Raw genomic sequence first — 26448 nt, 5'->3', positions numbered from 1 at the left:
CCATTCACCATGAATGGTTAATTGATTTTTTCAGACATCCACTCTCAGACTGATGAAGTTACCTTCAATTCCTAATTTGCTTAGAGTTTCTACTTATTATGTTGAGTTTCATCAAATACTTTTTCTACCTCTACTGAGATGATCATGTGGTTTTTCAACTTTCTTACTAGAACAGTATATTACACTGAATTGATTTTTTAAAATTATATTAGCCTTGCATTACTAGAACAAATTCCACTTGGTGATGATGTATTACCTTTTTGATACTATTCTGCTAAATTGTGTTAATTTATGAGTAATTTTTTTTGTGTGTGTGTATTTTCATGAGGAATACAAGATACTAGCTTTCTTTTCTTGTGATGCCTTTGTTTTGGATTTGGAATCTGGTAATACTAGCCTCATAAACTGAACTGTAATATTCTTCCTTCTGTATTTTCTGAAAATTTGTACTTTTTTCTTCCTTTAGTGTTTGATGAAATTACTAACTATCCACTAGGAGCCGAATTTTCTATGTTGGAAGGATTTATGTACTAATTCAATTTATTTTCTCTATATAGTTCTATTTAGATTCTATATTTCCTTTGGAGTCTATGTCAATAAATTGTGTTTTTCAAGGAATTTGTCCATTTCATCTAAGTTGTCAAACTGGTTATTGTAAAGTTGCTCATAATACTCCTTTCTTATTCTTTCAGTACCTAATACATATACAATGATATTCATTATTTCATTCCTACTATTTTTTTTAAACACCAAATTATTTACTTTAGTTATTTTAATGTGGTGCTGAGGGTCCAACCCAGTGCCTCCAGCAAGGCAAGGCAACCACTCTACCACTGAGCCCCATCCCCAGCCCCTCATTCCTACTACTATTAATTTACATCTTTTTCTTTCTCTCAACCCCCTTCCCCTTCTGCGGGTCAATCACAGGGTTTCATGTATACTAAGCAAGTGTTCTACCACTGAATTACATCCCTAGCCCATTTCTCTTTTTTTTAAATCATTTTAGCCACAGGTTTATCAATTTCATTAAATTTTTCAAAGAACCAGTGTTTAGTTTTATTGATTTTTCATATTTCCTTGATTTCTGTAATGATCTTTATCATTAATTTTTTCCTACTTACTTTAGGTTTACTTTTCTCTCTTTTAGTTTCACAAGGTAGCTTAAATTATTGATTTTAGGCTAGTATAAGCATTTAACGCTTTGTATTTCTTCCATGGCACTGCTTTAGATACATACCAAATATTCTGATATGTTCCATTTTCATTTTCCTTCGGCTAAAAATATTTTCTACTTTCTCCAGTGAATTCCTTTTGCACTCACATGGTTACTCAGAAATATATAGTTTAATATCTACATTTAAAAATTTTCCTTATTTCTTTCCATTAATGATACTTAACTACTTTGTAGTTACAGAACACTGAGCATTATTTCATATCTTTCATATTTATTAACATGTTTAATTTTTGAGGGCTATTATTCTGCCCATCCTGATGGATTTCAAACGCACTTAAGAAGAATGTCTACTGCTGCTAGGTATTCTGATGATGTCAATTATGTTGAATTGGTTGACTGCCTTATTTAAGTCTTCTGTATCATATTTTTTTTGTCTACTTATTCTATTAGCTGTTGAGAAAGGAGTGAAAATGTTGAATAGGCTATTTCCCCTTTCAATTCTGTCAGTTTTGTTTCCATGTATTTAATGCCTCTATTAAATACACCTAAGAGTTTTTACATTTTCCTGGTTTGCTATTTCTTTATGATTTTGAAATGTCTCTCTTTATCTTCAGACATACACACAGTATTATTTTGACTACTCCAGTAGTATGATGTTTGTTTTCTGAAGAATGGAACCACCCAACCTCCACAAACTGTCAAAAGTAAAAGATGGAGGCTGTGGTTGTAGCTCAGTGGTGAAGCGCTTGCCTAACACACATGAGGCACTGGGTTCAATTCTGGCACCATAAATAAATAAATAAATAAGCAAAATAAAGGTATCATGTCCGTCTACAACTAAAAGTATTTAAAAAAACAAAACAAGACTGAAAGACACATTTATTTTGATGATGAAAGAAAAAGAATATATTAGGGGAATATAATTACAGACTCAAATGATATTTTAAATTAGATATAATAAATAAAATTAAGAATCTGGCTTAAAAAGTATATGTAAATAAATATATATTCCTATACCTCCTTCACATTTTTTCTCCTAAAATTAGTCAGGTTAATAATATTGATTTCACTTTGGGAAGGAGGTAAGTAGGCAGTCAGGACAAATAAAAATGGATATGGAATGCAAAATTTGCACATCATGATTTTTATTAGACTATTTTCTCTTATTTAACTGTATTAGCACTGTATACAGATTATTCTTAGCATTATTCATGATATTAATAAGAATGCAGGTCTTTCATTATTTAACCTGTTTAAATTTTCTGATTTGGGATGTCTGCTAATTAATATGTCAAAAAAATAGCTATTCTTATTTTACTAAGAGAAGAGTGTGAGAGAAGAGAATATGTCTTTTACAGATTTCCTAATATTAAAATACCATTGTATTTCTAGAGTAAATACCATTTGGTTGTGGTGTGTGTGTGTGTGTTCAAACTACTAAATCTAATAGCTAATATTTAATCTAGAATAACAAATATTTTAAGTGAGACTGGTTTGTGGTTTTCTTTCTGAGTGTATATATGGTCTTTGTTAGCTTCTAAAACAATGCAAGGAGTTTCATAATAACTTTTAATATACTGACCATTTTAATGAAGACTAATGAGAAAAAGCTAGCTTTAATAGATCTTAAGGCCTTACTTAATAATGAACAGTATAGTATTGACCCATGCAGATGCAGGAAATAAAACTAAGTTCAGATATGGACTCAAGTTGTTGATACAATTTTGTATAGTGAAAAATCCTACAAATCTCTAATTGGGGTAAAAGGAAGGATTATTTAATAGATGGTCCTGGTAGAACTAACTAGTCACATAAAGAAAAAAAATTAAAATTTAAACTTTAAAATAAACAAAGAAAATTTGTAAATATTCCCAAATAAATACTTGAAGAAATGAAAAAAAAAAAACACCACATTCTTGGCAGAAAGATATACACTCACAAAGATTCAATACTTCTTTATATGACCTGTACAGTTGATATAATTCCAATAAAATTCCAGTGTGTTTGTGTTTCATATGTGTAGAATTAAACATGCTGACTATAATGTTAAAAAATCTGCAGGAAACTCAAGAAAAATTAGAGTAAGGGAGTAAGTAGGAGAAGAGAAAGGTCTAGTCCTAACAGATATTAAGACATATCATAAAACTAAAATAAGTACAATGATAAGATACAGCTTATGAAATATCAGCTTAATAAACTACAACAGAAAATTTAAAAACAGACACATATATGATAAAGATAATTTCAAATCAACAGGAAAAATACCTTTTAGAATAGCTAGACACTTAAAATGTAAGGATGGGTTTTTAATTTATACATGAAACCAAAACCTACTTAAATGATAAAACTACATAAAAGCAAATTCATAAAAATTCTATAAGAAAATATGAGATGATTCTTTTCATAATGTATGAAAAAGTCCTTTCTAAGTAACAATGCAGTAAAAAGAAGACTGATAAATGCAACTATACAATAAGAACTCCTTTATGTAAGGGGAAACTATCATAAACAAAACCAGAAGAGGAACTAGTAAAAATTGTGTGATCTTCATGTTCACTTATGAAGGGAGAAATCTCTACTGAGTAAATAGTAAGGACCTAATTAAAAATGCACAAAATAGGAGCTGGGATTGTGGCTCAGTGTTTGAGTGCCTGCCTAGCATGTGGAGGTATTGGTTTTGATCCTCAGCATCAAATAAAAATAAAAAAATAAAGGTTATTGTGTCTACCTACAATTTTTAAAAAAAGCACATGAATTGAGAATTCATAGAAAAAGTAATGTAAATGACCAATTAAAAACTGCACATCTTTTAAAAAAATTTTTTTTAGTTGTTGATAGACCTTTATTTTTTGTATTTATACATACACAGTGCTGATAAGTGAACCCAGTGCCTCATACATGCCAGGCAAGTGCACTACTTCTGAGCCCCAGCCCCACCCCCAGCCCCAGCCCCCAAAACTACACACTTTAAAGATGTGGAATGAGAAGAACATCATTACCTTAGGTACATGTATGACTGCACAAATAGTGTGACTCGACATCGTGTACAACCAGAGTAATGAAAAGTCGTGCTCCATTTGTGTACAATGAAATGAAACGCACTTTGCTGTCATGTAATAACTAATTAGAACAAATAAAATAAAAAATAATAAATTAAAAAACTGCAAATCTTTATTCATAATCAAAATTCAAATTAAATGATATAGCATGTCACCTACCAGATTTGTAAAATTAGACACACACACACACACACACATACACACACACACACAACCTGCTAGAACACTGCAAGACATAAGCAAAGAAAAGGCTGTGATGAATCATGAAGGTCCAATAACCAAGTCCTTATATTTCCTGGAGTTATGAAATAAGAAAAAAATGGAAGAAGGGGCAATAAAGACATAAAGAAAAACATTTCAGAGTCGAAGAGACATGTTTCGGATCAAAGGGCCACTAAGAAGAATGCTAAGAAAAAGAAGAATCTATACAGAACAATAAATGAGAAAGAGACTAAAAATATTCAGGGGATAGGGGAACAGGTAAAAAGCAAAGGAACAAATCATCAGACCAACAACACTAATCTCATCAATAACAGAAGTACAAAACTATGCAGTAATGAAAATCTGTTGGAAAATAATTGACCAGGAATTTCATACCCTGGAAACTATCATGCAAAAAAAAAAAAAAAAGGTAAAGATATTTCCAGACAATTAGGTTCTCAACGCTTTACTTTCCCAGATCCAATTCTAAAGCACTTAATTGAATAATTATTAGTAAAGGTGAGTCAAGAAAGAGTAAAATATCACATACTGGCCCAATGGCCAAATAATTTAGAAAAGGCAATCCTGGAATAGTTTTACATTGATTAATCATAAAACGTAATAAGCCCAAACTAGAAACCAAAATCCATGGCCAAACTAGAAAGTGTTCAGGAAAAATAATTCAACAGATTCTAAGCAACAGATGAAAGACCTGAGGAGTCAGACAGCACTAAAGATGTGAAGAATCTCACAATAAGAAAAAAAGGAAGACAATTAAAAAGTCAGGAGGAAACAACAAGAAATATATAATAAAATCCTACCTAAAATGAAGAAAACAGTACAATTTTGAGAAATATTTGGAGTATATGAAAAGACAAAACCATGTGACCTGAATGCTAAGAATATTTTTTGTGATGCTGAACATGGATTCAAAGAATTCTAACCACAACAGTTCACTTGGTTGTAAAGTGAAACAAGTTTTCATAATCATATGGATACTATTAGTTTCAACTATTAAAATTCACCTATAGTCAAAATATAAGAGGATTTCAGTATGGGCATGCAACAGAATGTAAATGTTATTGTTACTTGACAATGTAAAAAGGATATACTTCTTGTGGAAGGGTGGGAGAAGACTTGACAGGAAGAAATCAGGAATATTTCTGAAAGCCAATGTGACAGGAAATGAAATTGAATATAAAGTAGAAAAATAACAAAAGTAGAAAAAGTAGAAAGTAGAAAGATAACAAAAACTAAAGAAACGGAGAATAGAAGGACAGTGAGATGTTGATTAAACATGGTAACAAAATTGAGAAAGAGTAGCAGATAATTTCAAAACTAGAATTAGAATGCTCAAATTTACTTAAATAATCCTCAAGTCTACTGACTCCTAATAGAGGCAATTTTCTACTTTTCAAAAGCTATCATTTACTAAAGTATATATTTCAGTTTAATATTGGGGATGATTATTAGATATCTACTTTTGAGAAAAATCTTTAAAGGCACTGAGAAACTTTGGAAATCTTCTAAGATATAACAGTTTTCCAAGTGTTTAGTTTATTTCAAAGCATGGCACCCCAACTTTCATTTTCTTGGTTTCAGTTCCAGAAATATTGGCAGAAAAATTAAAAAGCTGACAGCTGGGTATAAGTACATTACAAGATGACTCTAATTATCCAAAATGTTTCTTTTAAAAGAACAGTTGGGACTAAATATTTCATTGCTAACATTTGGTTTCAACCCTAGCTACATGTATTCTATGGCATACAGAATCAGAACTTTGCAGCTGGTCACTGACTTCCATCAACACCTTAAGAAAGAAGTCTACGGCAAGGCTAACCACATCTAAACTTTGGAAACTGAGCTTTCAAAACTACTTTGGAAACCCAACTGAATACTTATACATAACAAAGCTTTTTGTTTTGTTGCCGAATGTTCCCTATATAAGTATCAGTTTGATTTAATTAAACAAGTGTTTGTGGACATCCCACAATATGTTTTCTGCAGAGGATACAAATAAACAGCACAAAGCTGAATGCAGGAGGTTGAATGTGAAAGTGAGATACTCACAGCTTAATATTGAGCAATCAGCTCTTGTCCTGGAGGGATGGGCATTAATTTATAAAATGTGAATATGATGAAAAAGTTTAATAAACACCTTCTCCCTTAAACATGATGGATCAGTTACATGTCAGCCACAAAATGTTAAAAAAAGGGGTGTAATTGTGCTATTACAGACTTCCTGAAAAGATTAAAAAAAAAAAAGCTGGATAACGGCTGACAAGTTCATAATTTCTCAAAAGCCCATTGTTCTCAATGGAAAATGAGACAATTCACTTCTCCCTTGCCTTCTTTACTGAATTGCTAATCACGTGAAAAAATATTCACTGTGCAGTTACTATGTGCCAGGATTATGCTAGAGGTCTAAGATAAATAAAGTAGCATCCCTCACAATCAAGAGGCCTTCAGGCTCATGAGGAAAATATGTAAATAAGTAAGCATAATTTAACACATGTAGTTGTAATAAATAGTGGTGACAGAGGAGGAAGAGATGGAGTCTGCCTGTGAGTGTATAGAGGAAGACCTTACACAGATCACATAAAAACTGAAGAGTGTTTGCTGCCAGGTCAACAAGTTACTGGGCAGGAACAGCCATAGCAAAGGGGTCTCTAAGCAGACAGAAGTTCTGAAAGATCTAGGTGGGTCTGAGGTGGTTCACAGTGGCTAGATTATATGGTGTTATGTGAGAGGAAAGTGCAGAAAATGACTATAAAAAAGTGGGCTGATGCCAATTTGTGAGGGGCATTATAGTAAATTAATCAGGATTCACTTCATCCCAAGGTCAGTGTCCCTAAAAACTTGTCCTCATGTACTTAAGATCATAAAAGGAAACACTTATTAAAATTCAGGTTCTCAGGCTATAGATCCACTGAATTAGAATTTCTAAGACCCAGGGAATTTGTATTTTAAAAAGTTCTCTAGGTGATTCTCATAAATTCCAAGTTTGAGAAGGAGCAATATAGGCCATAAGGAATTAAGAAGCTTTAAGCAGATCAATTTTGTCTTTTAGAGTGATCACTGTAGCACAGTATAGAAGCCATGCCAGTCTCTCCCTGGCTTTCTTTCTTAAAGCTTATTTCTTACAGCACATACATAAAATTCTGCTAGCTATTTACTTGTTTAATAATTTTGGCAGCAGTGTGAAAAGTATAAAAGAGATAACAAAATGTACAGACTGGTTGGGATACTTCAGTGATATAGGAAAGGACTAAACCAAGGGAGTGATTATGAGAAAAGATAAAGATAAAATCCAGAGACATTTTTAAGAAAGAATACCTAAAATCTGGTGATCAGTTGGATTTGCAAGTCAAGGAAAACAGAGTCAAGATTAGCAGGATTTTCTTAAGTAAGTAATGATGTTGTTATATTAGAACAGAAAAAGGTCACAAAAAAGGTGGGGCTACAGCACAAGAATAGAATGCTTGTCCAGCAAGTGAAAGACCCTGGGTTTGATATTCAGCACTTTGAAAAAAGTAAATAAATAGGGGGTGGGAATGGTGAGATGATTGTGAAAACACTCCAAAACCAAAATTTAAATGTTAAGTATTATTAACAAGATTACTTTCTAGAGTACTTATTACACTTAACAGATGCAAATTATACTGTATTCTTTTCAGTGAGAAAGTAAACTATGAATGTTATAGAAGTTCATTCACTTTAAGCTGACTGAAGTGCCTATTATGAGCACAAGACTGCCCTATATGTAATGGAAATACAGCACATTAAATGAATGAACAAAACTGAGTGAAAATATGCCTAAGACAACCATTATCAGCATTTTTTAAACATTTATTCTTTTTAGTTGTAGGTGGACACAATACCTTTATTTAGTTTTTTTTTTTTTTTAATGTGGTGCTGAGGATCAAACCTGGTGCCCCACACATGCTAAGTGAGAGCTTTTCCTCTGAGCCACAAACCCGGCCCCTCCATTATCAACATTTTTGGTATATTCTTTTAAAGTTCTTTTCTGCTTATATTTTTTGGTTTCTTCCTTTGTATAGCTGTACTCATATAGTGGATATATTTTGGTATCTTCCTTTATTCACTTCAAAAACACTTCCTTAAATTATTGTAAATGCTTCATAAACACATTTTCTATGACTACCTAATTCTATGGAAGATGTAATACAATTTCTGTGTTAAATACTTAAGCAGTCATAAATTACTGCTTATATAATGATGTAAATAGGATTACTAGGTCAAAAGGTATGCTAATTTTAAAGGCCTAAAAATTGCCCACTTGGTTTCCAAAAGAGTTGAACCGATGTAGGCAATCAATGGAATTAAATGAGCAAGCACATTTTATGGTACTCTTTGATTGTAAACACTATTAGAAAAATATTCTTGTTAATTCAAAAAGTAAAAATATCATATCAATATATTTTAAAATTCTACTTCTTTAATTACCTGTTGGGGAAAAACATTTCTTATACGATGGTATTTCCTCATTAGCAAATGAGCCCATCTTCTCAGTTTTTGCTCTTTTGTCTATAAAGAACTGGTACTTCTGAAAGTATTTATACTTTAAAATTATAGATGAACATCTGTCTGTTGCATTTTTATGGGAATTCTAACCTGCTTTGCACATCTTTTAATTTGTTCATTTGCATGGGAGTGCAAAAAGAGACTGTCACTGTTTTAACAGGCAAATACAATGAAATTTCCCGTTGTAAGTACTTCCAATTCAGATAAATATCTTTTTAAAATGAGCCAGACATGGTGGCACATGCCTATAATCCCAGCAACTCGGAAGCTAAGGCAGGAGGACCACAAGCTCAAAGCTAGGCTAAGCAATTTAGCAAGGCTCTAAGCAACTTAGTAAGATCCTGTCCCGAAATTAAAAAAAAAAAATAATAATAATAATAATAAAAGGATGGGGATGTGGCTCAGTGGTTAAGCACCCCTAGGTTCAATGCCTGGAACCAAAATTTTTTAAAAAATATACACACACACACACAACAAAAACCCCAAAATAACTCCTAACTTTAAAAAACACTAATATAAGGATATTTACTTTTTCATTTGACTCTTTAATCTACCTACACTTTATTTTGGTATATGAGATAAAGATTCAAGTAACTTCATTTTTCTAAATATCTGACACTCCCCCAAAACATTTTTAAGTCTCCCATTTCTTTTCTTTCTCCTCCATTCCTCCCTCCCTCCCACTCTCCCTTCCTCCCTCTTTCTTTCTGTCCCAGGGATCGAACCCTGAAACACTTACCCACTGAACCACATGCTCACACATTTTTTTTTTTTTTTAATTTTGAGACAGGGTCTCGCTAAATTGCTGAGTGTGGCTTTAACTGTGATCCTCCTTTCTCAGCCTCCTGAGTCACTGGGATTATAGGCATGCACCACCATGCCCTTGTCCTCCTGATTTCTTATGATACTTTTCTCATATACAGGGTTTCTGTTTCTAGGATCTCTATTCCCTTTTATCAATTTTTTCTATCAATGCTTATGCCAGTCTCAAACTCTTATTTACTCTAATTTTTCATTCTATTTTGATTTTTGATAGGGCTATAGGGTGAGCTTTCTGTCAATGGTCTTGGTTTTTTCGTCAAAAGTTATCTCACTTTCATCTGTTTTAGTCTCTCAAAATTAATAATTATCTTGTTAATTTCTCAAACATTTTTTTAAAGAGAATTATGTTATATACTTATAAATTAATGAGAAAAAATGGTATTTTGAATTTCCCATTCAGGGACATGATATTTCTCTCCCTAACCCACAGTGTTCCAATAAAAATTTTTAGGTTTCTTCACAAAGATTCATGAATTCTTCACCACTACAATTTTTAAAATTCTGTTATAAACGATTTTCTATTATATTTGCTATCAAAGGAGAACTACTGATTTCCAAACTTTTTCTTATTCCCTCCAATAATTTCCTGGTTTTTCTAGGAAGGCAATCATATTACACCAAAAATGGGAACTATATTGTTTTTTTTCAGTATCCTCTTCTTTATAATTCATATCTTCCTGTATTGATACAAACTGTACCTAGATCATACAACATGGCAATTCTAAGTAAAATAGGAGCAAAAATAATTTAATAGTATATTGGGTATATTTTATGATTACCAAGTAAAATTTACTAACAATGCAAAAATGGCTTAATATAACCACAAATTAGTTTCTGTTCATGTGTATTTTCTGTGATACACAGATGTACACCTCACACAGAAACCCACATCCTCTTAAATACTATAACTATTTTACATATTGTATATATAACTTTATCATGATTTTTTCTATAATCCTTCCTTCCCCTTTATTGTTTTGGTACTGGGTAATGAATCCAGCGGTGATTTACCCCTGAGCTATATATATAAGTGGCTGAAGTTGACTTCAAACTTGTGATCTTCCTGCCTCAGCCTCCCAAGTTGATGGAATTACAGGCCTGTATAATTCTTTACTTTTAATTGATTGACACATGGTGACTGTACATATTTGTGGGGTACAGTGTGCCTTTTCAGTGCATGAATATAATGTATAATGGTAACTTACGCATTTAAGATTATTAAGTATACATATCTTGGTACAAAAACATTTCTGTATAATACTGTATATAAAATCCATGTACATTGTATTTTGTGAGTGATTTAAAAATACTTTATCTAATTAATTAATTTATGGTACTAAGAACTGAATCCAGGGGCACTTAACAACTGAGCCATGTCCCTAGCCCTTTTTTAAATTTTGAGATAGTATCTCACTAAATTGCTTAGAGCCTCACTGAGGCTGGCTCTGAACTTGTGATCCTCCTGCCTCAGCCTCCTGAGTCACTTTATTATAGATGTACAGCACCATACCTGGCTGTGAGTGACTGAAGAGATTTTTTCAAGGAAAATGTTGACTCTTATATCCACAGACTATATTTGTGTTGTTCATCAAGGGTCTAGCATACTGCCAAGCATGAGGTATATTGAATAAATAGGATAAATTCAATTACTTATTTTTAAAAATATAAATATACACAGAACGACAATATTTTCTCAGCCCAAATTTCAAAGGCACTTTAGAAAAATCTGCTTCATTCCCCAGATGGAATAGTCTTGAGTCATATTATAACAAAATGGAAATAGAATATTAGAAATTGTAAATATCTCACAACATTTCATCCGGTGACTACTAGATCTTCCATTATTTATGATTCTCTTTCCTGCCTATTCTTAAGTTTACGGATTTGCTTAAAACAAAAAACCCTCAACACTACCAGGCAGAACTTATTATATGAAATCACTGAGTGCAGTGCTGCTAATTCCTTTGTCTAGAGAAACAGACTAAAGACAGAAAATGTAAATAATGTGACAAATCTATAAGTTATTCTTACTTCCTTAGATGATATTCATTCCCTTCATGCATATACCCAGTTTATGTCTTATCTAAACTGTGTGGTTTGTAAAGAGAAAAGCCACTATGTGCCATTTTTGCTTGCTGATCAAAGACATGAATAGGGGGCCAAGAAGACATGATCTCTCCAAAACGGGGGGGGGGAGGGGGAGGGGGAGGGAGGAAGGTTTGATGTATTAATGAGACTTGCTATGATTCTAGACCAGAACCAGAATACTAACCCGTCTACTAATTATGTGACACTGAACAAACTACCTCTGTTTTAGAAGCCTGAAAATTTGTTAGTGAATGGCTAGTGACTGAAAGAGATATTTTCAGGGTATTACATTCTAGAAATGAGATTGTGCAAATACAGTCGGTGCATATTTAGGGTCAACTTTCTCCTTGAAAAATCTGTTAAATCACCCATAAAGTAGATGTATAAGGTTTTTGAATACTACTTTGTACACAAATATTTTGTACAAAGACACAATGTATATACAGCAACAACAAAGTTACATGTGATGTATATGAAATATATGTATTTAAAAGGGTGTGGGTTTATGCATGAGTGAAGGTGTGTGTATCAAAGGGAATATACATGCACGGATGATAGCTTGTTAGAGGCATATATCTGCAGGCCACCTAGGAGACAAACAAAATGGTTGAGCAAGCCTAAATAGCAATTTCTCTTCCAGGAACAAACTGCTGTTTCTTTGATTGAGCACTTTGGGCTGTGTAACAGAAGTCATGTTGTATGAACATTACATGTCTTGGTAACAGAATCACATTCAACACAGTGAGATGTTCATACCTAGGCAATAAGACAAACTGATGGGACAGCAAATTCATGTCTACTTTGAAGCAAAAGCTCACTAGTAGAATGCGATTATAATACTTAAATTATTTTTTGTCATATGTTTGAGTATATGCAGATGATTTCCTGTAAATTAAATGTGATGGGATTCCTATGTACTGATGTGGGACTTCAGTTTCCTAATCTTTGAAATGGAGAGACTACATGTGTTTTCAAGTATTATTATGAGGAGTAAGGGAAATAATCCTTTAATTTAAATACTCATGATATTTTCCTTCCTCAGATTCATATTAAAGTTTGGGTTTGAGGGGACTCAAAATATACTCAGTAATATACTCACAAAAATCAAGAAAATTTTCTCACATAGCTTTTTAGATATAACTCTTTGTGATGACGTTCAAATGCAAGTTATTAATTTCTAACTTCAATGCCTAGATTAGTCGTAATTCTATAATATGGGAAAAAACTCTTGATAAGTACTAGGGCAGTCCAAAGTCATGTTATTTTTTTATTGTGCATACCACCTCAGAAAGAGGACACAAAATTCTATAGTTTGGTTTTATGGGAGAGGGGAGAAGTGGGGGGGATAGGGTGGTTACCAGACATTGAAGCCAGGGGTGCTTAGCCACTGAGCCAAATGCCCAGCTCCCTCCCTTTTTAATTCAGAGACAGGGTCTTGCTAAGTTGCTGAGGCTGGCTTTGAACTTGTGATCCTCTTGCCCCAGCCTCCCAAGCCATTGGGATTACAGGCATGCACCACTATAGTTTTATTATGCAATAAGATTCTATAGTTTTACTTGGAAATTTGCTTAATAAAAATCATTCTTAAAAGCAAATAACAATGGGGGCTGGGGTTGTGGCTCATTGGCAGAGCACTTGCCTGGCATGGGTGAGGCACTGGGTTCGATTTTCAGCACCACATATAAATAAATGAATAAAATCAAGGCCCATCAACAACTTAAATAAAATAAATAAATAAGTCAAATAACAATGTAAATTTTTGAACAATTATTGCCTAAAACTACTGATGCTTTCTGAAGCAATCTCATGTAAAGTAATAACAAAAACATTTTACATAGTTTTTAAAAGCCTGTGGGTTTTATAATTATCCTGGATTATGAAAGATATATATTATGGGATCATGAACTTGAGAAGAATGAGTTACTGTGAACATCAAGAACACTAGCCAAAGTATTCCCTCTAAAATCTGGAACAATACAGGGGTGCCCTTTTCTACCACTCCTGTTCAACATAGTGCTTGAAACCCTAGCCAGAGAAATTTGTCAACAAACAAATTAAAGGGATATGAACAGGAAAAGAAGAGCTCAAACTATCCCTATTTGCCGATGACATGATTCCATATTTACAAGACCCCCAAAACTCTACCAGAAAGCTTCGAGAACTCATAAATGAATTTAGCAAAGAGGCAGGTTATAAAATTAACACCCATAATCAATTGCATTCCTACACACCAATGACAAATCAGGTGAAAGAGAAATCAAGAAAACTATCCCATTCACAATAGCCTCAAAAATAAATAAATAAATAAAATACTTGGGGATCAATCTAACAAAAGAGGTAAAAGACCTCTACAATAAAAACAACAGAACACTAAAGAAAGAAATTGAAGAAGACCTTAGAAAATGAAAAGATCTCCCACGTTCTTAGATAGGCAGAATTAATATTGTCAAAATGGCCACACTACCAAAAGTGCTATACAGATTTAATGCAATTCCTACTAAAATTCCAATGATGTTCCTCATAGAAATAGAAAAGGCAGTTGTAAAATTCATTTGGAAAAATAAGAGGCCTAGAATAGCCAAAACAATCTTTAGCAAGAAAAATGATAAGAGGAGGCATCACAATGCCAGACTTTAAATTATATTAGAGATATAGTAACAAAAACAGTATGGTATTGGCACCAAAATGGACATGAATACCAATGGAACAGAAGGCAAAGAGACAAACCCACACAAATACAGTCATCTTATACTAGTCAAAGATGCCATAAACATACATTGGAGAAAAGATAGCTTCTTCAACAAATGGTGCTGGGAAAATTGGTAATCCATATGTAGTAGATTAAAACTGAATCCCTAGCTCTCACCCTGCACAAAGCAACTGAAAGTGGATCAAGGACACAGGCATTAGACCAGAGATCCTGCACCTACTAGAATAAAAAGCAGACCCAATTCTCTATCATATTGGCTCAGGAACAAACTTCTTCAACAGCACTACTAGAGTGCAAGAATTAAATCAAGAATTAACAAATGGGATGAAACTAAAAAGCTTTTTCACAGCAAAGGAAACAAGAACATAAAGAGAGAGTCTTTAGAATGAGAAAAAAAATATTTGCCACCAACAACTCAGATATAGCACTAATCTCCAGGATATACAAAGAACTCAAAAACTTAACACCAGAAAAACAAATAACCCAATCAATAAATGGGCAAACGAACTGAACAGACACGTCACAGAAGAAATATGAATGGTCAACAAATATATGAAAAAATGTTCAACATCTCTAGCCCTTAGAGAAATGCAAATTAAAACTACATTGAGTTTCTTTCTCACTCTAGTCAGAATGGCAATTATCAAGAATACAAGTAAAATGTGTGGGAGAAGGTTGTGTGGGAAAAGGTTCACTGATACATTGCTGGTGGGACTGAAAATTGATGCAATCACTATACTGGAAAGCAGTATGGAGATTCCTTAGAAAACCTGGAATGGAACCACCATTTGGCCCAGTTATCCCACTCCTCACTTTATACCAAAGGATGTGAAAAGTGCATAGTACACTGACAAAGCCACATCAATATTTATAGAAGCTCAATTCACAAAAGCTATGCTATGGAACCAGCCTAGGTGCTCTTCAACAGATGAAGGGATAAAGAAAAAGTGGTATGTATGTACAATAGACTATTATTCAGTCATAAAGAAGAATGAAACTATAGCATTTGCCAGCAAATGGATGGAACTGGAGACTTTTATGATAAGTGTAATAAGCCAATCCCCCAAAACCAAAGTCTGAATGTTCTGATATGTGGATTAGTTCATTGGATTAGACAAAGGGGAATGAAGGGAAGGGAAGGAGGATGGAAATAGAAAAGATAGTAGAATGAACTAGATATAACTTTTCTATGTTCACACATGAATTCACAACCAGTGAAATGCCACATCATGTACAACTATAACAATGAGATCTATGGGCTGGGATTGTGGTTCAGTGGTAGAGTGCTTGCTTAGCATGTGTGAGGCACTGGGTTTGATTTTCAGTGCTGCATATAAATTAATGAATAAAATAAAGATCCGTCAACTTAACACCAAAAAACTAAACAACTAAAAAAAAGTGTGTGTGTATGTGTATGTATATATATGTATGTGTATATTTTATAACACATATAAAAGTTACACTCCATATATGTATAATATGTCAAAATACATTGTACTGTCATGTACACCTAAAAAAAAAACCATCAAAAGAACACTAGCCAAAATTGCTAAAAAGTGTAAGGTAAGAAAACATACATATACACACATATATAATAGTCATATATATCCATATATGTAATAAACATGTTTACTATAAACTTAAATATGAGCTAATAGTCTCATTTACATAAAGTACCAACAACAGAACTGAAACCAAGTAACAATGCCATAGAAACTTGTATCAGTGGCACCAGTAAGCTATTTTAATTATCAAAGGCAAAAACTTAAAGGCTGTACTCAAGTTAATAATCAAAACTCATGGCTGCATTCCTTATTTTCACATTAATAAAGTGTAAAATTTGTATGCAGTCCAGTCAATATGCACTGTATAACAACCAAAATTATATACACCATAAAGTAAAAACCTTTAATATTGACTTTACAGCTAGTGGAATAAATAAGTACAAGCAGCTTTTAAAAAGAACATGAGAACTGTATAAAAGCAACATCATACACCTACTGTGCAACAGTATGACATGAGTATTGTCTTTAGTGCCCAAAGAAAGTCAGGAAAAGAAAACAACTAGTAGCACAAAACAAGAACTGCTCCAGTGGTAGAGTATTATTAAGATATATGCTGGGGATTCTGAGAGTTCAAGAGTAGACAGAGAAAAATCAAACCATAGGAAGTTCAGAATAGATGTGAAAAATGCAGACCTCTTTACTTAATACCTTCCATTAATTTTTCATTTCTATCAAGTTAAATCTCCTAATGATAATTTTTCTAAGTATTACGTATGAAATCCAATTCAGATTCCCAGAGCTAAAATGAATTTTAAAAGTTTTAAGAGAACTGTGTAAAGAGCCAGGCACAGTGATGCACGCCTACAACTCAGGAGATCAAAAGGCCAGTCTCAAACTTAGTGAGACCTGTCTTAAGAAAGAAAAAGGGCTGGGGGGCTGAGGTTGTAGCTCAGTGGTAGAATGCTTATCTAGCATGCATGAGGCCCTGGGTTCAATCCTCAGCACCACATAAAAATACATAAATAAAAATAAAGATATTGTGTCCATCTACAGCTAAAAACAAAATATTAAAAGAAAGAAAGAAAGAAAGAAAGAAAGAAAGAAAGAAAGAAAGAAAGAAAGAAAGAAAGAAAGAAAGAAAGAAAGAAGCGAGCGAGGGACATAGCTCAGTGATAAAGCACCTATGGGTTCAATCCCCAGTACCAAAACAAACAAACCAGTAACTACAAACATACTCACACACAAAACCCTGAAGAACTGACTGACTACTCTAAACCTGTCAGAAGGCAACCTTATTATTCATTGTATAGACACTGGATCCATTATTAAATTCTCAAAATAAATAGAATTCAATTTACTATAATGTGAAAGCTCCAAAATAAATTGTTGAATATGACATAATTCTTACTGTCAAGGAGTTTAAAAATATTTATTGAGTACTACATACCAGACACTGTCCTAAACGCTTTCATATTATTCAGTCATCATTACAATATTATAATGTAGTTAGTTATTATTCTTTTCTTTTACAAATGAGAAAATATGCATCACGCAGATAATAATTAACCCAGACAGGTTAAATAACTTGCACAAAGTTATGAAACTAGTAATCTCAATAGTCTGGCTCCAAAGCACATGCTCTTAACCATTGATATACATTTAGGAGAAGGAAAAGAAAATTTAAAAAGCCTACTGAGTGTACTTTGTGGATTATGTAAGACTTCAAATACTCTTTCCTGTTATCTGACTACTTGCCCCAATTTTGGTTGGGGGAAAAATATAGTTGTAAGAGTGTACTAATTTATGTATTTGATACTTATACTCAACAAGCGAAGAGCATAATGCATGTAGCTGTATGTTTGTAGCTATACATTAGATCTATCCAAAATGATTTTGAGGAAGTCTGGGGTCCTGTTAATATAAACCAAGAAAGCTAGGAGTTGGTCATCTCTAATGAAGAAAAAAACAACTAACCAATTTCCACACTATAAAATACTAATACTGTAAATCACTGAGTCTTACTACCATTGTTATTACCAAAACAAGTATAAATACTGCTTTAAAAAGTAACGTTCAACTTTCACAACTAGTACATAGTTACAAAAAGGAATACAAACATTACTTTCATAAATACTTCAAGATGTGCCTATGAGGGTTAGTCATTAGATTTTTAGAAAACCTTCATAAGGAAAATAACTTTAAAATGATATTGCTATTAATAAGCATAAAAATAACAAGTGTCAAAATATAATTATTTTCTTTTTCTGTTGTCATGTATGGTTTCATTTCAGATTAAAGTTTATAAGTAGTGCCCAATTTCAATATTTTTTCCCATTAATGCTGATTTTACATTTGATGATATAGTCTATAAATCTATATTCACAGATTAGATGATTGAGAAGCAACAACAACAAAAAACTACAGCATGTAGGTGGTGGCACATGCCTACAATCCAAGCAGCTAGAGAGGCTGTGGCAGGAGTATCACAAGTTCAAGGCCAGCATCAGTAACTTAGCAAGGCCCCAAGCAAATTGGAGAGACCCTGTCTCAAACTATAAATAAAAAGGGTTGAATGATGTAGCTCCCCAGTAACAAAAACAAATTCAATCCCCAGTAACAAAAACAAACAAACAAACAAAACAAAAACAAACTCCAAAGTTTTTGAGCTTGCCAGCCAGTTCACTTCCTAAGAGGGAAAAAATACAATTCACTTTTAGGTTAATGGCAGTCAGTTGTTTTGAAATACAATAGTACTTTCAGGTCTAGAACTGTAATAAGTCCATCTTGAAAAGTACTTAGAAAAGCAAGATCTCTCAAAGAAAAATAAGCCATAAAAATCTGCTTAGCTTGCTAAAAAATGAGTACATAACTCAAAATAACTCATTACCTGAGCAGCTTGCTGGTTAAAAAAATATTCAAAGGTTGAAAGTAATTTAAACAATAATAAAAACAACAAATCAACAGCATAAACATCAATGCTTTTTGATCAAAGACAATGACTTTTGTCATCTTTCCATACATTTTTTTCTGAGGACAGACATAGAAAAAGAGTTTACTATGCCTCTGGAATATGTTTTTAAAATTGCAACACGTTCTCTGAAAACTGTGTGGTACAATAGATTTTCAAGGGAATTATGGACATATTTTCCTAGAAGTCTTTAACAAGGAAGATGTCCAGTGGCTATTAAGGGTGCTATGACAGGTCTGCTGACCTTCATAACCCTGGAAGTTAGTGTAGAGGGAGTGATGACCTACTCTCAATGTTGTCAGTCATTTGACTGTTCCTAGTGCCAGTAAGCAAAATGACTATACCTGCAGAAGAAAGTTAGGTTTTCCAAAGTCACTAATGGTTTCAAAAAGATAGAAAAAAGCTTTCATTCTATTTTTTTCCATTATCAGCTTTGTCTGACATAGAATTTCACACAAAATCTTTAAAATATGCAAAAATGTACAAATAGGCAGACAAAAAAAATTTAGCTTCTGAAAATACAATAAACTGATATAGACTATCTTTCCTCCAGGGAGTGGCTTGCTTATTCTCTGAAATCAGAAACAGACTTTACATACTAAAAGTCTCATAGAGTTTAGAAATTGTAAAAAACCTTAGAAATTTTGTAGGTGAGGAATAAGCCCTGCAAGGTCAAGATCTAAGACCAAATAGCTAGTAAATAACCGTATACAGAATCCACACTGTCTGATATCTGATACAATGTTCTTTTCAACATAACACAAGCCTCTCCTTCACTTATAAATCTTAGTTTAAAAAGTTACCAAATATCAAAAGAAACATGCAACTAGTAAACAACTTACAGAAAAGCATTCCTTATATACTTCAAATTTATATTCATAAATAATCAACTAAGACTAGTATGCAGTAATTTATTTTTCACTGCCTTTTTTTTTTACAATTTTTAAAAAGTATATAGCGACTGATAGAAATATAAGGGAAGTATTTTGATTTCCAATATAAATCTATTTAAAAATGCTTATATTCAGGTACCATGCTAGGAGCTGAGAATATAAGAATGAACACAACATTCAAACATCTATGCATAATACCCCCTTTATAAAACTGCCCTATATTTCTGCAATACTTAATAAGACACCATTGTATCTTTCTAACTCCTGGTGAGTTAGGAAAGAGTTATGATCACAGCACAATGATTCTATCCTATACAACTTTTTTTCATGTCACAATGCTGACTTCTTTGTTTTTTACTAAATATATTCTACACACACAAAGTAGCAGTCTGGGATTGGAATTTTGTCTCAAGTATTTAGACATGAGCTGGCTAATAATAATAAAACAGCTTCATTTAGAGAAATATTAAGTTTGAGGAAAAAGATAGCTCCAAGCCAGATGGGCGTGGTGGCACATGCCTATAATCCCGGAGGCTAGGAGGCTGAGGCAGGAGGATCACAAGTTCAAAGCCAGGCTCAGCAATTTAGTAAAGCCCTAAGCAACTCAGTGACACCTTGTCTCTAAATAGAATACAAAATAGGTCTGGGATGTGGCTCAATGGTTGAATGCTCAATGGTTCTATGTTGGTCAAAAAAAAAAAAAAAAAAGGATAGCTCTAAGCCACCACTTTATTACAAACTCTTCATTGGAGTATTTTAACTTTAAACTCCCTAAACTATATAGGTGGGGAGGGGAAGAAAAACACTTAAAAATTCCTTAATTAGGATCAACTGTTTCACATAATAAAGGTTTAAATGTGAATAAGAAATATAGCTGTAAAACATTTTTTAGTTGATGGACCTTAATTTAATTAATTTATTTATATGTGGTACAGAGAATCAAATCCAGTGCCTCACACATGCTAGGCAAGTGCTCTACCACAGAGCTACAGCCCCAGCCCTGAATGACCATTTTGATTGATGGAAGCCTCCAGTCTTCAAGTTGGAACCTTATACTTCACTATATGTTGTCTATTTCTCTTTTACATCCTAATACTTCAGTATTTCCTACCCATGGTTTTAAATTTTTATTTCAGTATTTTTCCAAAAAGGTGTTAATAAAATTCACTTTTCACATAAATTTAAAGGGAAACTCAGGCAAGTAATTTTAATTTATAGAGAAACAATATTGATAACAACAAACTTCAGCAAGGCAAAAATACATTCTATATGAAATTGCTCTCAATATTACCAAATAAATAAAGGCTAAAATCACTATATAAAACTAAGAATAGCTTGAAAATAGAAAAAAAATTCAGCAACTTTGCTGATATCTTTCAACTGCTAATCTGACAATGGGAACCCTTTTGGTGTCTATCTTCTGGAACTGGCTCTAATCAGAAGACCATTTTTTCCTATATTTCCTTATTGCTTGGAAATGTCTTAATAATGGTATCCAAATTTTAAGGCTTGATAAACAGAGGTTTCACCAGTCTCTGGGTCTTTTTTTATGAATCACTTTAATCTGTGTCCTTCTTTTGAATGATCAAGTATGATTTTACTTATCTTTGGAGGTGGTATAAGGTCATCAATTTAAATTCTCCTCTCCCCCATTATATACATATACCAACGGCTTGGTACTTGCTATCCTGTCATGTTCAAATTTCCAGGTTTAATTACCTCCTAAGCAAGATGACCAACATCAGGGTGTCTGGCAATAGAATAGGGTTCTAAGAAAATGAAACCAAAAGTCAAGTGGTTTTTGCTCCCTAGTCACACCTGCAGTGTTAGCAGTTAGCAAGGTGAAAAACAGAACTTATTACATAAACTATCTTATTTTATCCCAGTTAAATCCTATTTATGATATTTCACATCTCCTAAAGGGAAAAGAAATGAACAATTACTAAGTACCTGATCCAGGTCAAGAACTAACTTGATCTTATTTAATTCATCAATGACAACATTATTGAGTAGCAATTACCCCCATTATACAGACTAGGAAATCCTGCCAGTAAGTTTAAGGACCAGATTTTGAACTAAGACATACCAGATTTCAAAGCTAATATTGTTAGTACTCAGAATTTTAAGGCTAGATCTTTGAGAACCAAGTGGAACATTTTAGTATAATCCCTTTATGTTACAAATGAGGATGAAGCCTGAAAAGGATGAGATTTGCCAAAGACACAATGTTTGTGGTGAAATGGGGATCTGAATTTAAATGTCCCAATTTCCTGTGCAGTACTGTGTCTAATAACACTTCTTGTGTTTGGCTGTGTGCGTTTGTGCCTGGGATAGAGTGTCACTCTTGTTATGATTTATAACATCTCAAATGTCTCCAAATGAAATTCATGTGTGTGGCAATTTGAAGCTATACATTTTAGTGACTAAAAATATTAAATGTATTTGGTAAGAATAAATATTTAATTGATACTTATGAATTATCACATATTGTAGACAGAAATCTTGTCTCCAAAATATTTATTTATTTAACCAAAAGCCTATAATGTACTGACACGATTGGCTATAAAAATACAGCCACATATAAGATAGAAAGGAGTCCCTGTCATGGAATTTACAGCTTAGTGAAGGATACAGACAAATAAATGGGCAATTACAATGCAGTGAGGTCAATGATATGACAGTGAGAGTATAAGACGCCATGGGAACAGGAAGCAGGGACACTTAACCCAGGCTGGATTTTTCAGAGTAGATATGAAAGATGAGTAGAAGTCAGATAGTTAAGGGAGGATAATTGAGTGCACAAATATTTCAGGAAATTTGTACATGACAAACATGTACATGACAAACATTTGTACACGACAACATGCAAAGGCCAGGGGCGCCATGGGAGTAGCAAGGTAAAAGGAAACTAGAGAGAGAAGCAAGAACCAAATCATATATAGGTCCTTGAATATCAGGGCTTTACAATCTATTAGAATTACCAGAACTTTAAAACAAACAAAACAGATGTCTGGACTTCTTTTCAGACCAATTAAATCAGAATTTCTAGGAATGACCTGGTTCTAGTATTTTTTTTTTAAAGTTCCCAAGATGATTCTAAGGTATAGCTAGGATTGGAAAGCACTCTTAAACTATAAAGGGAATTACATATGCATATTTATTACTTCAAAACAGAAAAGGTGATCTTAAGTAATTATACCTCTCTGGGTCCTAGTTTCTCTAGTTCTAAAAATGAGCTAGAGCTGACTAGAGGTAGTATACCAGAATGAAAGGAGTAAGAAAACATTACTTTTGTCAATGATTCTGTCACCTGCTAATTGTCCGACCTCAGATTAGAATATCATTTCCTAGGGATAGTAATACCCATCTATGGGATTGTTATATAGCTCAAGAGAAAAACTTCTTTTACAGTATTTGACAATTGTTCTAATAAAATATAAGCCACAATATCCAAAGACTTATGATTCTAAAATAGAATAAATTTTAAGATCATAGTTTCACTGGAGATGAAACCTTTTATGAAGCTTTAGAAACACATTTCATTTGAAGAATTGTCCCTACTTTGGAATTTATAGAAAAATAAAATGGAGAACTGATCCTTTTAATGCTACTCTAGTTGCTAAAGAGATCAAGTGGGACTAAGTTAGCTCTCTTCAAATAAACAGATCAACAAAGCAAATGCCCTTTATATGATGAGAATCTCAATTGTTTAAAAATATTTAGTAAAGGGCACAATGAGGAATAAGCTGCAAAGTAAACTTTTCAAGCAAAAAAAAAGTTATTATGCTCTACTTTATATCACATAAGTTTTTTATTTCTAAATATAGGTGTTTTTTATTTTATTATTATTTTTTTAAAGGAATACTGATTTGGGATGGAGAGGAGTTTATCCTGACAGGAAGGAAGCTCTGCCTCCAGGACTGTTCCTTGCATAGAGCCAGGCAGAGTCACTGCTCTTCTATTACATATATTTAGCTCCATGAGAATATACACTCTCATAGAGTATATTTTCAGTTTACATACACTATTTGTATTTAACCGCACTTCTTTAATGCTATATCCAATTAGCCTAATTAAAAAAAAATTTAGATAAATAAAATCACTATTGTGCATTTATATGTGTTTCATTTTAAATTCTTTAATTACTAATGGTAGGACTGCCTTTCAATTCATACTAAATCGATTATAAAATGTTAACATTCATTATTTTCTTATTTTCATCATGTTGTTATTTCTATTTTGTCATGCTACCATTCTTTCAATCACCAATTTTGTAATTTTAACGGAAAAACATTCTATTTTGAAAACTACACAAGTAACTTGGGTAAAGTTATTTATTTCCCCCCAAACACTGTCCCAAACCATAAGTTTAAAAAAACAAAAACAAAAAACACCGAACACATTTGTGCACTAGGAGACACACACACACACACACACACACACACACATACACACACACACACACACACACACACACACACACACACACACACACGGCTCTCGATATAATTTTGACTGATGATATTGCAGAACAGTTAATCTGATAATTATAATTTTCCAGAACATGTGATGTTTAGATGGTGATCTATGCTACCAACCAGAATTCAATGCTTCAGTTAAAAATTTTTAAAATTTACATATACAGTCATGCTAACAAAATCTTACACTGTAGTTCTTTGAGGGTCCATTAGTAAAAAAACAAAGTGTTTTGATTAACAAAACTAATTTAGCAACATGGTATCTTAAGTATTTTCCAGGACCTTCCTTAGAATAAGTCTGACACATAAGCGAATTCTGTACAGTGCAAAGTAAACAAATACTCAGAGAACATAGTTTCTAAGCACGAAAACATACGATCAACACTGTCGAAAGTGGTTCAGAAGTCGCAGTTAAAAAATCACCCGATTACCTGAAATTTACCTATCCAAGTTTTCTAGGATTTTTACCCCCTGGCCTCCACAAACTATGATACAAAACATCGTCCCACAAATCCATGCCCTGCATGTGCACAAAGGCGCAGTGGTGGAATGAGGAAGCTTCATGAAGATGAAATCACAACTCTAATTCATTAAAGAACATGCAGACTTGTTCTACAAAGCCCCCTTTTGTTGTGCTCCCCTTACCCTTTATATAACTATGTAAACAGTTCCCTAATTACTGACATCTAAGAAAATAGCTTTCGATTCTGATTCCCAAGTCTAGTAACATGGTTGGCCACCACCACCACTATTCCTCTAGCATCCTAAAATAAATCCCTCAAGCTGCGGTCAAAACACACTGGCTGAACGTCTGGTGTTTACATAGCCCAATCCTGGGCGCTACCCTATCTTTCTGAGCCACTTAGGAGCTATGAAACAGGCATCACATAAAAGACTTAGTAAAGACACAAGTCACATGAGACAATGTCTCAGGTCTATGAATGAAAGATCTAAACGTTTGACTGTCTGGTTAAAAGGAAAAAACAACCTCGAAAGGAAGGGTGGGAGGGGAACTGTGAGGTGGGGGGGGGGAGGTTTTCCTTCCATACCCCTACCGGGCGATTTAAACCCAGTAAGAGAGAATGCAGGGTCGCCGGGCTGGGCGGCCAGAGTACTCGGGCGTGACAGCCCCTCTGAAGAGCTCAGAGTTCCCTCACGCCGCGGTGCTCGCGGCAGCCCTGCCACCCGCGGGCCGGGTGGGCGTGCGGGGCACTCGAGACCCAGCCACTGTGGCCGGGGCGGCGGCCCTGGGTGCACTTCCTCTGCCTCCAGCCGCCCCATCCCCAAAAATGGGAGAGGAAGGAAACAAGGAGCGAGGCGGCGGCCGGAGGGAGAAAGGAGAGGCAGCGGTGAGCCCTAGCCTCTGCAGCTGGGAGAGGCCAGGGGCAGGCGAGGCGTACGAGGCAGAGGGAGCGGCGATCGCAGGCGAACTCTGCCGCGGGCCAACGCTGGCAGACGACCGGCCGCAGCCCCCGCCCAACACAGCGGGCGCGCCCAGGAGTCCCCGGCACCCACTCGGTCCCCATCCCCATCGCGCCACTCCCGGCCAGTCCGCGCTATACTCACGCTCGGGGCTCCTCCAGGTTCCGCGGCTCTAACCGCATCGGGTCCCAGCCCCGCAGGCGGCGGCGACGGCGGCGGCGGCGGCGGCAGCGGCGCCGAGGGAGAGGAGAGCGGGCGGCACGGCCCCCGCCTCCCGGCCCCTCTCCCCCGCCGCTCCGGAGCTGCCCGGCCGGGCCCGAGCCCTGTCTCGCCGGCGGCCCCAGCCCCAGCCCCAGCGGCCGCGGTAGCAGCAGCCCGAGACCTCAGCGGCGGCACCGGAACTGCCGCTTTCTCCTTCTTGCTCGCTGTTCTCGCTAGCCCCCGCCACACGCCCCCGCCCCCGTCTCCTTTCTCTGTCGCCCCTGTTTTTTTTCCTTTTGTTTCCAGAATAAACTTTATTGGTTTCTTTTTCCGCTCACATCGTGTAAACAAACAACGAACTCTTCCCCACCCCCTCGACTCC

The 26448-nt window shown here is 34.6% G+C and overlaps 1 protein-coding gene across 1 annotated transcript in view; it reads right to left on the bottom strand.

The window, feature by feature from the left end:
* The window catches only part of Pik3ca (phosphatidylinositol-4,5-bisphosphate 3-kinase catalytic subunit alpha), an 80097-nt gene extending 53950 nt beyond the window's left edge, over positions 1–26147 (bottom strand). The window contains exon 1 of the mRNA XM_078043686.1: positions 26010–26147. The gene's annotated coding sequence lies outside the window, so the exon portion shown is untranslated. The remainder of the gene's footprint in view (positions 1–26009) is intronic.
* Positions 26148–26448: the final 301 nt, after the last annotated feature.

Source organism: Ictidomys tridecemlineatus, chromosome 3, assembly GCF_052094955.1.
Source record: "Ictidomys tridecemlineatus isolate mIctTri1 chromosome 3, mIctTri1.hap1, whole genome shotgun sequence".
NCBI classification, from domain to species: domain Eukaryota; kingdom Metazoa; phylum Chordata; class Mammalia; order Rodentia; family Sciuridae; genus Ictidomys; species Ictidomys tridecemlineatus.
The sequence above is the reverse complement of the archived record's forward strand: the minus strand, read 5'-3'. Positions and strand labels throughout refer to the sequence as shown.